This window comes from Triticum aestivum, chromosome 4B (genome assembly GCF_018294505.1).
Source record: "Triticum aestivum cultivar Chinese Spring chromosome 4B, IWGSC CS RefSeq v2.1, whole genome shotgun sequence".
Classification (NCBI taxonomy): Eukaryota; Viridiplantae; Streptophyta; class Magnoliopsida; order Poales; family Poaceae; genus Triticum; species Triticum aestivum.
In genome coordinates this window covers 548,455,928-548,466,213 of record NC_057804.1, presented here as the reverse complement: position 1 = coordinate 548,466,213, position 10,286 = coordinate 548,455,928, and positions in this window count along the sequence as shown.

Genomic DNA, 10,286 nt, shown 5'->3' with positions numbered 1-10,286 from the left:
GAAGCCTCAAAACCCTAAATAAAAGAAGGGCAAAAACCCTAAAATCTCATTCATTGTTCCAAAATGCTCTTCTTAGATGTTTAATATTTTTGGCAAGGGTTTTGATCCAAACCAAAAATAATGAACATTTTAAAATGATTTATTTTTGGGACTTTGAATTTAAATCATTAGCTATTTGAATTTGAATTATATTCATATAACTAGAATATAATTTCAAATACCCTGAAATATTTTATGAGCTTTTGGAAAAGTCCATCTAGCCAAATAAAAATATTCACAGGAGTTTTGGCATTGTTTGAGTTATTTTAAATTCAAAACAGTGGCAAAAGAATTAAATAAGGAAAACAGAATAGAAATATAAAAAAAGGAGAGAAGCCTAGCAACTTACCTGGCGCTTACCTGTCCAGCCCAGCCGGCCCAGCTCCCCCAGCGGCCCAGCCCACCGCCGCTTTCCCCCCTGTCGTCTTCCTCCCCTCGCACCGAAGCAGCTCGGTGGCGAGCGCCGACGCCGCCCCGGCCACCTCCTGCTTCCCTGGCCCTCCCCGCTGCATCCCCTCTCCCTCCTCTGTCTCTCTCCCTCGCTCATCCCCGGACGCACCCGAGACCGCCGACGAGCACCACCGGAGCCACCAGCATCCCCACGCCCAGCCAATTAGGCCACGAGCTCCGCCTTGGGTCCGGGAAGCTCTACCACGACGCACGCGACGCCGGGTGCCCTGAAGCCACGCCATCACCGCCATCTTCATCGCCACGGCCGGCGATCGCCGTCGTTCGATTCGCAGCACCGAAGACGCCCCCAAGCTCGCTGACCACCTCATCGTTCTCCCTGTGAGCTCCTGCTGCCTCCTCTTTGCTCGCTCCCTCTGTTCCCGTCCCCTAGCTCCATCTTCCACCACGGCCGAAGCTCGCCGTCGCCGTCGTGGCCAGAGCCACTGTGGCCAGAGCCACTGTGGCTCGAAGCCGGGCACACCACCGTGCTCCACACCTCACCAGGAGCACGTAGCACGCACCAACGCCTCCCCTAGCGCCCTGCATCGCCTAACCCGCCGTTGGCCGAACTCCGGCCGCCGCTCACGAGCTCGCCGTCGTCGGTACCGGCCACCACAGGCACGGCCACCACCACCATTCGATGCGCACCAGCAAGGGCTCTCCAACGAGCCCAAGCACAGCCTCGCCCGTGCCCTGTAGCGCGTTTCCGGCTCGCGCCGCCGTCTCGGGCCTCGCCGGCGTCATGTCGCCGGTGGGTTTGACCCCACTGACCCGGGATTTGACCCTGTTTGACTTCCCCAGGCTCACTGACAGGTGGGCCCGGCCCCTGCTAACTTTTGGTTAATTAATAACTAATTCTAGTTAAGCCACTGACTCACTGACATGGGGGCCCCGCCCGGCTAACCAAGTTAGTTAGGGTTAATCTTAATTAGGTTAGTTAGTCCAGACACTGACACACAGGGCCCATAGGTCAGGTTTGACCTGGGGCGTCCAGTTGACCTGCTGACATTAGCATGACCTAGTGCTGACGCAATAAATCATTTTCTGGATTATTTTTATTCAGAAAATTCTAGAAAATTGTATAAACTTCTAAAAATTCATAGAAATTCAACCGTAGCTCCAAATTAAATAAATTATATATGAAAAATTATCAGAAAAATTCAAGGAATCCATCTGTACCATTTTCATGCATGTTTGAACAATGTTTGTCCTCTGTTTTGGACAAAACAAATTAAAGGCATTTAAATAATCATATATGGAGTTTGAATTTGAATCTTGTATTCAAACCAACTTCATTTAAATCATAGCTAGTTGCATTAGCTCAAATCACATCATATTGCCATGTCACATTCATGCATCATATTGTCGCATTGCATTGATTGTGTTCTTCCTTGTTTGTCGGTAATTGTCCCCTCTTGATAGACGTGTACCGGCGATGTGATCGATGACACCGATGAAGAGCTATATTATCTTCAGAAGTGTCAGGCAAGCAAAACCCCCTTGTTCATTCCGATAAAATCCCACTCTCTCGCTCCTGCTCTCTTTTACTGCATTAGGACAACAACGACATATTTGTTACTTGCTGCGGTAGCTGAACCCCTTTATCCTTTGCATGACCTGTCATTGTCACAGTAAATAGATGAAACCCACTAGCATGAGTAGGAGTTGTTTGAGCCCTGATGTGCCTACTCATTCATGCTTGTTTGTCATGCCTGATACTGCTTAGAGTTGAGTCAGGTCTGATTCATCGGGGATGAATCAGAGGCGTGTGAACATGTCCTACTGTGTGTGAGCTAAGTGTGTGAACACGATTTGGTAAAGGTAGCGGTGAGAGGCCATGTAGGAGTACATGGTGGGTTGTCTCATTGCAGCCGTCTTCAGGAACTGAGTTCTGTGTTTGTGATCCATGACCAGTTACTACCACACATTGGGTTCCGGTAACTCGACCCCTCTCGACTTATTAATCAACATGATCTCTGTCCAGGAGTTGCAACTAGTTTCTGGTGTTTGTAGGTAGTGTTAGTAGTCTACCAAGTGGCACCCAGTACAGGTGGGCTTGGGACAGACTAGGCACAGTGGCACGGTGTACCAAGCGTACATCCACCCGTCGAGGTGGGCTTGGGAACCCTGCACACATCGTTTGGGGCCGTGAGCGACACCCCGGCCGGATCTCCTTGCGGATGGAACCCGAATAGGCGATAAACCTGGACTAGAGACTTTTTTGGTTAGTCAGGTCGTGGCCGACTCCCTCGCCCGGCTTCCGCTTGAAGGTTGCCGAGGTACATGACGTGTACAGGGCGATAAGTGGCGAAAGCATGTGTGAAGAAGTACACCCCTGCAGGGTTATCATTATCTATTCGAATAGCCAGATTCCTCGGATATGGAAACTTGGACCCCTTGCATAGTTCATAGACAAGTGAAAGTGGATACTATAAAATACGCAAGATAAGCGTGAGTGCTATGGATGGCGTTCTCGTAGGGAGACGGGAGCGAATCCATAGTGGTGTATTGGTTGGTGAATATGTGGACTCGTGTGCGCCACCTCAAAAAAGTTACTTGCAGTCGTAGTTCAGGATAGCCACCGAGTCAAAGCTGGCTTGTTGTAGTCAAACTCCATCATCCCCTTGTCGATAATGATGCATATGTAGTTAGATATGATGTAAGTCTTGCTGGGTACATTTGTACTCACGTTGCTTAATTTATGTTTTTGCAGAGAGACTTCGGTCTCGCTAGTAGTACCGCGTGGACTTCGACGTTTAGCTTGTTACCTCAGCTACGATCTTGTGCCCTCGGCAGGATCTGGTAGATAGTCAGGCTTCTTAGCCTTTTTCATTTATAGATGTCTGTACTCAGACATGATAGCTTCCGCTTGTGCTTTGACTTGTATGCTCTGAGTGTTGGGTCATGAGACCCATGATTGTAATATCTCGCTCCTCGGAGCCTATTGAATATAAATACTTGAGTTGTAGAGTCATGTTGTGATGCCATGTTGTGTTTGCACATATCGAGCATATTGTGTGTATGTTATTGAAATGCTTGGTATGTGTGGGATCTGACTATCTAGTTGTTTATCCTTAGTAGCCTCTCTTACCGGGAAATGTCTCCTATTGTTTCCACTGAGCCATGGTAGCTTGCCACTGCTCCGGAACACTTAGGCTGGCCGGCATGTGTCCTTCTTCGTTCCTATGTCTGTCCCTTCGGGGAAATGTCACGCGATGAATACCGGAGTCTTGTTAGCCCGCTACAGCCCGGTTCACCGGAGTCCTGCTAGCCCAGTGCTACAGCCTGGATTCACTCGCTGATGACCGACACGTTCGATGTTGGGTCATGGATGCCTGTCCCTGTAAGTTTGTGCCACTTTGGGTTTACGACTAGCCATGTCAGCCCGGGCTCCTTATCATATGGATGCTAGCGACACCATCATATACGTGTGCCAAAAGACGCAAACGGTCCCGGGCAAAGGTAAGGCGACACCCGTGGGAATACCGTGCGTGAGGCCGCAAAGTGATATGAGGTGTTACATGCTAGATCGATGTGGAATTGAGTCGGGGTCCTGACATATTACTCGACACATAGACCGCTATCCAGCATGCATCTAGAGTATTAAGTTCATAAGAACAGAGTAACACATTAAGAAAGATGACATAATGTAGATGGATAAACTCATGCAATATGATATAAACCCCATCTTTTTATCCTTGATGGAAACAATAAAATACGTGCCTTGCTACCCCTGCTGTCACTGGGAAAGGACACCGCAAGATTGAACCCAAAGCTAAGCACTTCTCCCATTGCAACAAAGATCAATCTAGTAGGCTGAACCAAACCGATAATTTGAAGAGACTTGCAAAGATAACTTAATCACACATAAAATAAGATGAATTGCAATTGTTTGATGACTAAGAATGAAGTTTGCTAGTTTTCAAGAAAGTTTATGGTCTATGCTTTGACATGTGAATAGCTTGTTACTTTATCATGAAAAGTTTTATGAGATGAACTACTATTATGACATATAATGATGCTAGTAAAGGTGATTGAAATTATCATTGATCAAACTTGTGCACCTCTAGCATTCACACTTCATAAATTCTTTCTTTATCATTTACCTACTCGAGCACGAGCAGGAATTAAGCTTGGGGATGCTGATACGTCTCTAACGTATCTATAATTTATGAAGAATTCATGCTATTTTTATTATCTATTTTGAATGATTATGGGCTTTATTATACACTTTTATATTACTTTTGGGACTAATCTATTAACAGGAGGCCCAGCCCATATTGTTGTTTTATTGCCTGTTTCAGTATTTCGAAGAAAGGAATATCAAACGGAGTCCAAACGGAATGAAACCTTCGGCAGCATTATTTTTGGGAACAATATCATCCTAGAGACTTGGAGTTTACGTCAGAAGATCCTCGAGGAGGGGGCGCCCCCCCTACTGGGCACGCGCCCCTATCTCGTGGGCCCCTCGAGCACCTCTCAACCGACTTCTTTCGCCTATATAAGCCTACATACCCTAAAAACATCGAATATGAAGATAGATCGGGAGTTCCACCGCCGCAAGCCTCTTTAGTCACCAAAAATTTCTCGGGAGCCCATCCCTGCACCCTGCCGGAGGGGGATCCTTCACCGGTGGCCATCTTCATCATCCCGGTGCTCTCCATGATGAGGAGGGGGTAGTTCACCCTCGAGGCTGAGGGTATGTACCAGTAGCTATGTGTTTGATCTCTCTCTCTCTCTCGTGTTCTCTCTCGTGTTCCCTCTATGGCACGATCTTGATGTATACCGATCTTTGCTATTATAGCTGGATCTTATGATGTTTCTCCCCCTCTACTCTCTTGTGATGAATTGAGTTTTCCCTTTGAAGTTATCTTGTCGGATTGAGCCTTTTATGAGAACACTTGATGTATGTCTTGCCGTGTTTATCTGTGGTGGCAATGGGATATCATGTGCCACTTGATGTATGTTTTGGTGACCAACTTGCGGGTTCCGCCCATGAACCTATGCATAGGGGTTGGCACACGTTCTTGACTCTCCGGTAGAAACTTTGGGGCACTCTTTGAAGTACTTTGTGTTGGTTGAATAGATGAATCTGAGATTTTGTGATGCATATCGTATAATCATGCCCACGGATACTTGAGGTGACAATGGAGTATCTAGGTGACATTAGGGTTTTGGTTGATTTGTGTCTTAAGGTGTTATTCTAGTATGAACTCTATGATAGATTGAGCGGAAAGAATAGCTTCATGATTATTTTACTACGAACTCTTGAATAGATCGAGCAGAAAGGATAGCTCTGAGGTGGTTTTGTACCCTACCATAATCTCTTCGTTTCTTCTCCGCTATTAGTGGCTTTGGAGTGACTCTTTGTTGCAGGTTGAGGGATTGTTATATGATCTATCTATGTTATTATTGTTGAGGGAACTTGCACTAGTGAAAGTATGAACCTTAGGCCTTGTTTCCTACCATTGCAATACCGTTTACGCTCACTTTTATCACTTGCTACCTTGCTGTTTTGATAATTTCAGATTATAAATACCTCACTTTCTATATTGCACTTGTATCACCATCTCTTCGCCGAACTAGTGCACCTATACAATTTACCATTGTATTGGGTGTGTTGGGGACACAAGAGACTCTTTGTTATTTGGTTGCAAGGTTGCTTGAGAGAGACCATCTTCATCCTACACCTCTTATGGATTGATAAAATTTAGGTCATCCACTTGAGGGAAATTTGCTACTGTCCTACAAACCTGTGCACTTGCAGGCCCAACAACGTCTACAAGAAGAAGGTTGTGTAGTAGACATCAAGGGCGCGCAGATCGTTGCTGACCCCCCCCCCCCCCGGACTCTCAATGAGCAGATCCTTACCATCCAGGCCCGTCTTTGGCCCGCCCATCAAATGATGCACCGTCTTCAGCACATCGAGGCCCAGGCGGTCTCCACCGTCTAGCCAGGCTTGCCGGCTCCACGCACCCCAAGTCGTACTGCCGACTGGCTGGAGGTGGTGGCCGGCCGCCTGGAAGCCTAGAAGGGCTCTGCAGCCCGAGCAGGAGCGTGCCGGGCCTTGGAGTTTATCAAGGCATGGTACCCTGGGCTGGATCTAGCCCAGTTAACCACGTTCCGGCTGGAGGCGCAGGAGGAGCTAGCAGCGGTGGAAGCCGATCTTATCAACAGGGCGGCGGCGATCGCCAACTTCACCGACACCAGCGTCTTCATTCCGGAGGTGGTCGAGGAAGGCGCCGAAGCACCGCGGGAATGGCTCGGGCTGAACCCGGAGGACAGCAAGGATTTAGCTGAAATCATCGACTCCAGCGATGAAGGGGAGGAAGGGGAGGAGGAGGAGGAGGAGGAGGAGAGCTTCGTTGACCTGCCGGAGGTTGGGGCGGACGGTCAACCCCAACCTGACCGGGCCTCAAGCAACGATCCGCGCTTCAAAGAATCGACTGCTACTGGAGACGGCCAGGCGGGGATCGACCAGCCGCCCGTTCCTCCGGCGGGCGCCGCCGACTCCATCATCCAGCCCTCCGCCGTCCCGGCAACCGCCACCAACTGTACCGCCCAGACGCAGCCGCCTGCCGCGTCAGGCAGCACGGCCGACTCCAGCGTTCAGCCGGAGCCCTCCGCCACGCCAAGTGGCACCACCCAGCCGGAGTCCTCTGCTGCAACATCCGGCACTGCCCAGCCGGAGTCTTCTGCCACTCCTTAGGATTTTTCTTTTTCCCTGTTTGCTAGAGTCTGGACAATCTTGATTAAATTTCGCAGTTCCACCCGCAGGGTGTATATTGAAATTTGTTGAATGCCGGCCGGTAGGCCTTTATCCATGTAAATATTCTATTACTTTTTTTTCTTTGCCGACTTCTAACTTTTCTTGCCTTTGGCTCTTTGCTTTTTTCCTTTGCCGCCCTCCCTTGGGTATCCTCTTGCTAGCCAAGCAGCCGCTCTGCGGACTGCGGCTGGGTTGAGTACTTAGCTGTTTGTGGGAGGGCTAGTACTTTGCCATTTGGAGTGTTGGTAATAAAAGTAGAAGTCGGCCGACCGGCTGCTCGGCAGCCGGACGACTAGGTGCGATGCCGGCCTCGACTATATGCGTTTCTTCCTTAGTCATTTTTCGTGTGGGCACGGTTTTGCAACCCCTGCCCGCCATGTAGTCGCTCTGCGAGCTGTGGCTTCTGACAACGGAAGTTTTTGGTGCTGCCACACTACTTGTCCGGCTGCAGGAGGCGGCATATAGCAGAAGGCGACGAGCCTCCGGGCCGACTGGTCGAACCCGGTGCCAGGCGGAAATAAAACTATACATACTCATAAGCATAATACTTATCACATAGATAAAAGAGGATAGTCCCCGAGCTCTTGTCGGGGGACCCGGAGTCTTTATACATAATACAAAAGATAGTGTGATACATACTGCTCTCAACTGTAAAACTTTCGGAGGAGGTTTGCATTCCATGGCCTCTCCGTCTCTTTGCTTGAATCATCTCTCTTGCGTGATCTGGGCTTCTGGGCATCGATCAGATAGTAGGAATCGTTGCCTAGCACCTTGCTGATGATGAAAGGGCCTTCCCAAGGTGCCGAGAGCTTGTGCTGGCCGGCTGTTCGCTGGATCAGCCGGAGCACAAGGTCTCTCTCTTGGAAGGATCTTGGCTTCACCTTGCGGTTGTAGTATCGGCGCAGACTCTGCTCGTAGATGGCAGACCGGCTGAGTGCCAACAGCCGGCCTTCAGGGGCTTCAGGCTATTAAGCCATGTCCGGGTTGTGCCCTGAAGCATGAGAGGGACGTACTTCACAGCAACGCGCTTGTTGCCGTTCGCTATACTGACGGCTGTGGAGTAATCAACCAGCCAGTCCTCCGGCTTCACGGAGCCGGTGTATTTGGGCGTATCTCGGGGGAGAGTGAACACTTTGGGGAATGGCTCATCTCGGATTCGGGGGCCGAAACAGGGTGGGCCCAACGCGTCTTCTTCTTCTAGCTCTAGGGATCGGTTGAGGCGATCGATCCGATGGCGGGCGTCGTTCTCTCCGACTCCCTCTCGGCATAGTGGGGTGCCTTGCTCCAGGAGGCGGAGGAGGCGGCAGGTCGCCTCGCCGCTCCACCGCATGAGGGCGGCCGTCTTCGTCTCACTCAATGGAGAGGCGCGTCCAGCTGCGGCTGGCAGCCGGCTCGTTGCCTTTTCCTCTGCGGGCGCCACTAGTCGGCGTCCGGGATGTCGCCCCGCGGTCTTGGCAAGGGGGCGGCTCGTCGTTTCACCAGGCTGGAACTTCAGCGCGGCAGCCGGCTTCGTGCTGGGAGGCGTCCACGTCTAGGAGCTGCTGGACTCGCTCCGTCATGTGGCGGCGCTCGTCGCCGTCGTATTTGTCCAGCTCATACGTCACCGCCTGGGCGGCCCGGATGTTCTCTGCAGGCATGGCGTAAATAGGGCATTCCGCCCCAAACATGCTGGTGACGGTCGCACCATGCTGTCGAACCATGCCGAGGCGGCTAGGCCCCTCAGGAGCCGGTGTACCGCCAACGGCTCGATCCATCTCGCGCCGGTAGGCGTCTGAGAGTCGGCGCATGGTGGCCAGGAGGCCAGCGCTCTCGGGAAGCTAGACGCGGCACGCCTCTAGCACCTCAGCATCCGCGCCCTCTGGGATGGGCGCTGTCAGGTTGCGTAGAGTCGCGTCGAGTGGGTCTCGAGCATGCTCGTCTGAGTGCTCTCCGCTGCTGATGACGAGCACCTTCGTGACGGTGCTACCGCCATTCTGCTTGCGAGGAGGCGGCTCGTCATAGACCACCATGTTGGTGGGGAACGCATCAAGCGACACCGTGACGAAGTCGACAATCATCGGATTGGTGGAGCCAACAAACTCCAGGCCCACAGCAGGCTCGTTGGTGACATGGAGCTGTTCAAAGAGGCTGACGAGGCGGCTCTCGGGACAGCCGGTGCCCGCTTCGGAGGCCGGCTCGTCGGAAAGGTTGATCACGCCAATGAGGTCGGCGAGGCAGCTCGCCGTGCAGGCAATCTCCACGCTGTGCAGCACGTCGAGGCTGACGCCGTCGGGCGTGCTGGGCTGGCTTTTGCTCACCAGGAAGGAATAGGGTTCGTGTCCAGAGCAGATCTCCAGGAGATGGTGCACCTCGCCCCATGGTGGGCGCCAAATGTCGGGGGTTAGGTGCGACATATGCCAAAGGATGGCTTATCATGGTGGGAGCGAGTAGAACGTCGCCGCTGCCTGGAAGCGGGATAAGGCGTAGACACGTACGCCGACAAACTTTACCCAGGTTGGGGGCTCTCCACGGAGATAATACCCCTACTCCTGCTCTATGGGGTCTCCGCATGATCACTAAGGCACTTGTGATACAAGGTGCTCCTTGAGCTGTGTCTAGAGGTAGGAGAAGGCAAGGCTAGCTCTTTTCTACCCTAGGTAACTGGCTAGTTCTATCAGAGTGGGAATCCTTTGCATGGGTGCCCGGGGGGGGGGGGGTTTATATAGGCCTACCCCCAGGGGTGCAATGGTAATCTAGCCGGGTGCTAGGCCCGGCTGTTAGTGTCTCTGGCTCCGGCTTCTCTGCCGACCATTGGGGCCTACCGCCTAGTGGGCCCCACCGACTGGTTGGTGGCTGCTTACTGTAGTCATGCCGCCAGTGACGAGGGCTTGGTCATCTCAGCATGGCTACAGTCCCGTCGCCTGGCGGGAGATCACTGTAGCCACTCCTGGTCTCATCAGCTTAATGGCATGCTTGCCTCGGGGCAAGGGACGGCCGCCTGCAGGAGGCCGACCCTTCCCGAGTCCGATTGGCTGGGCTTCCGCCGTCT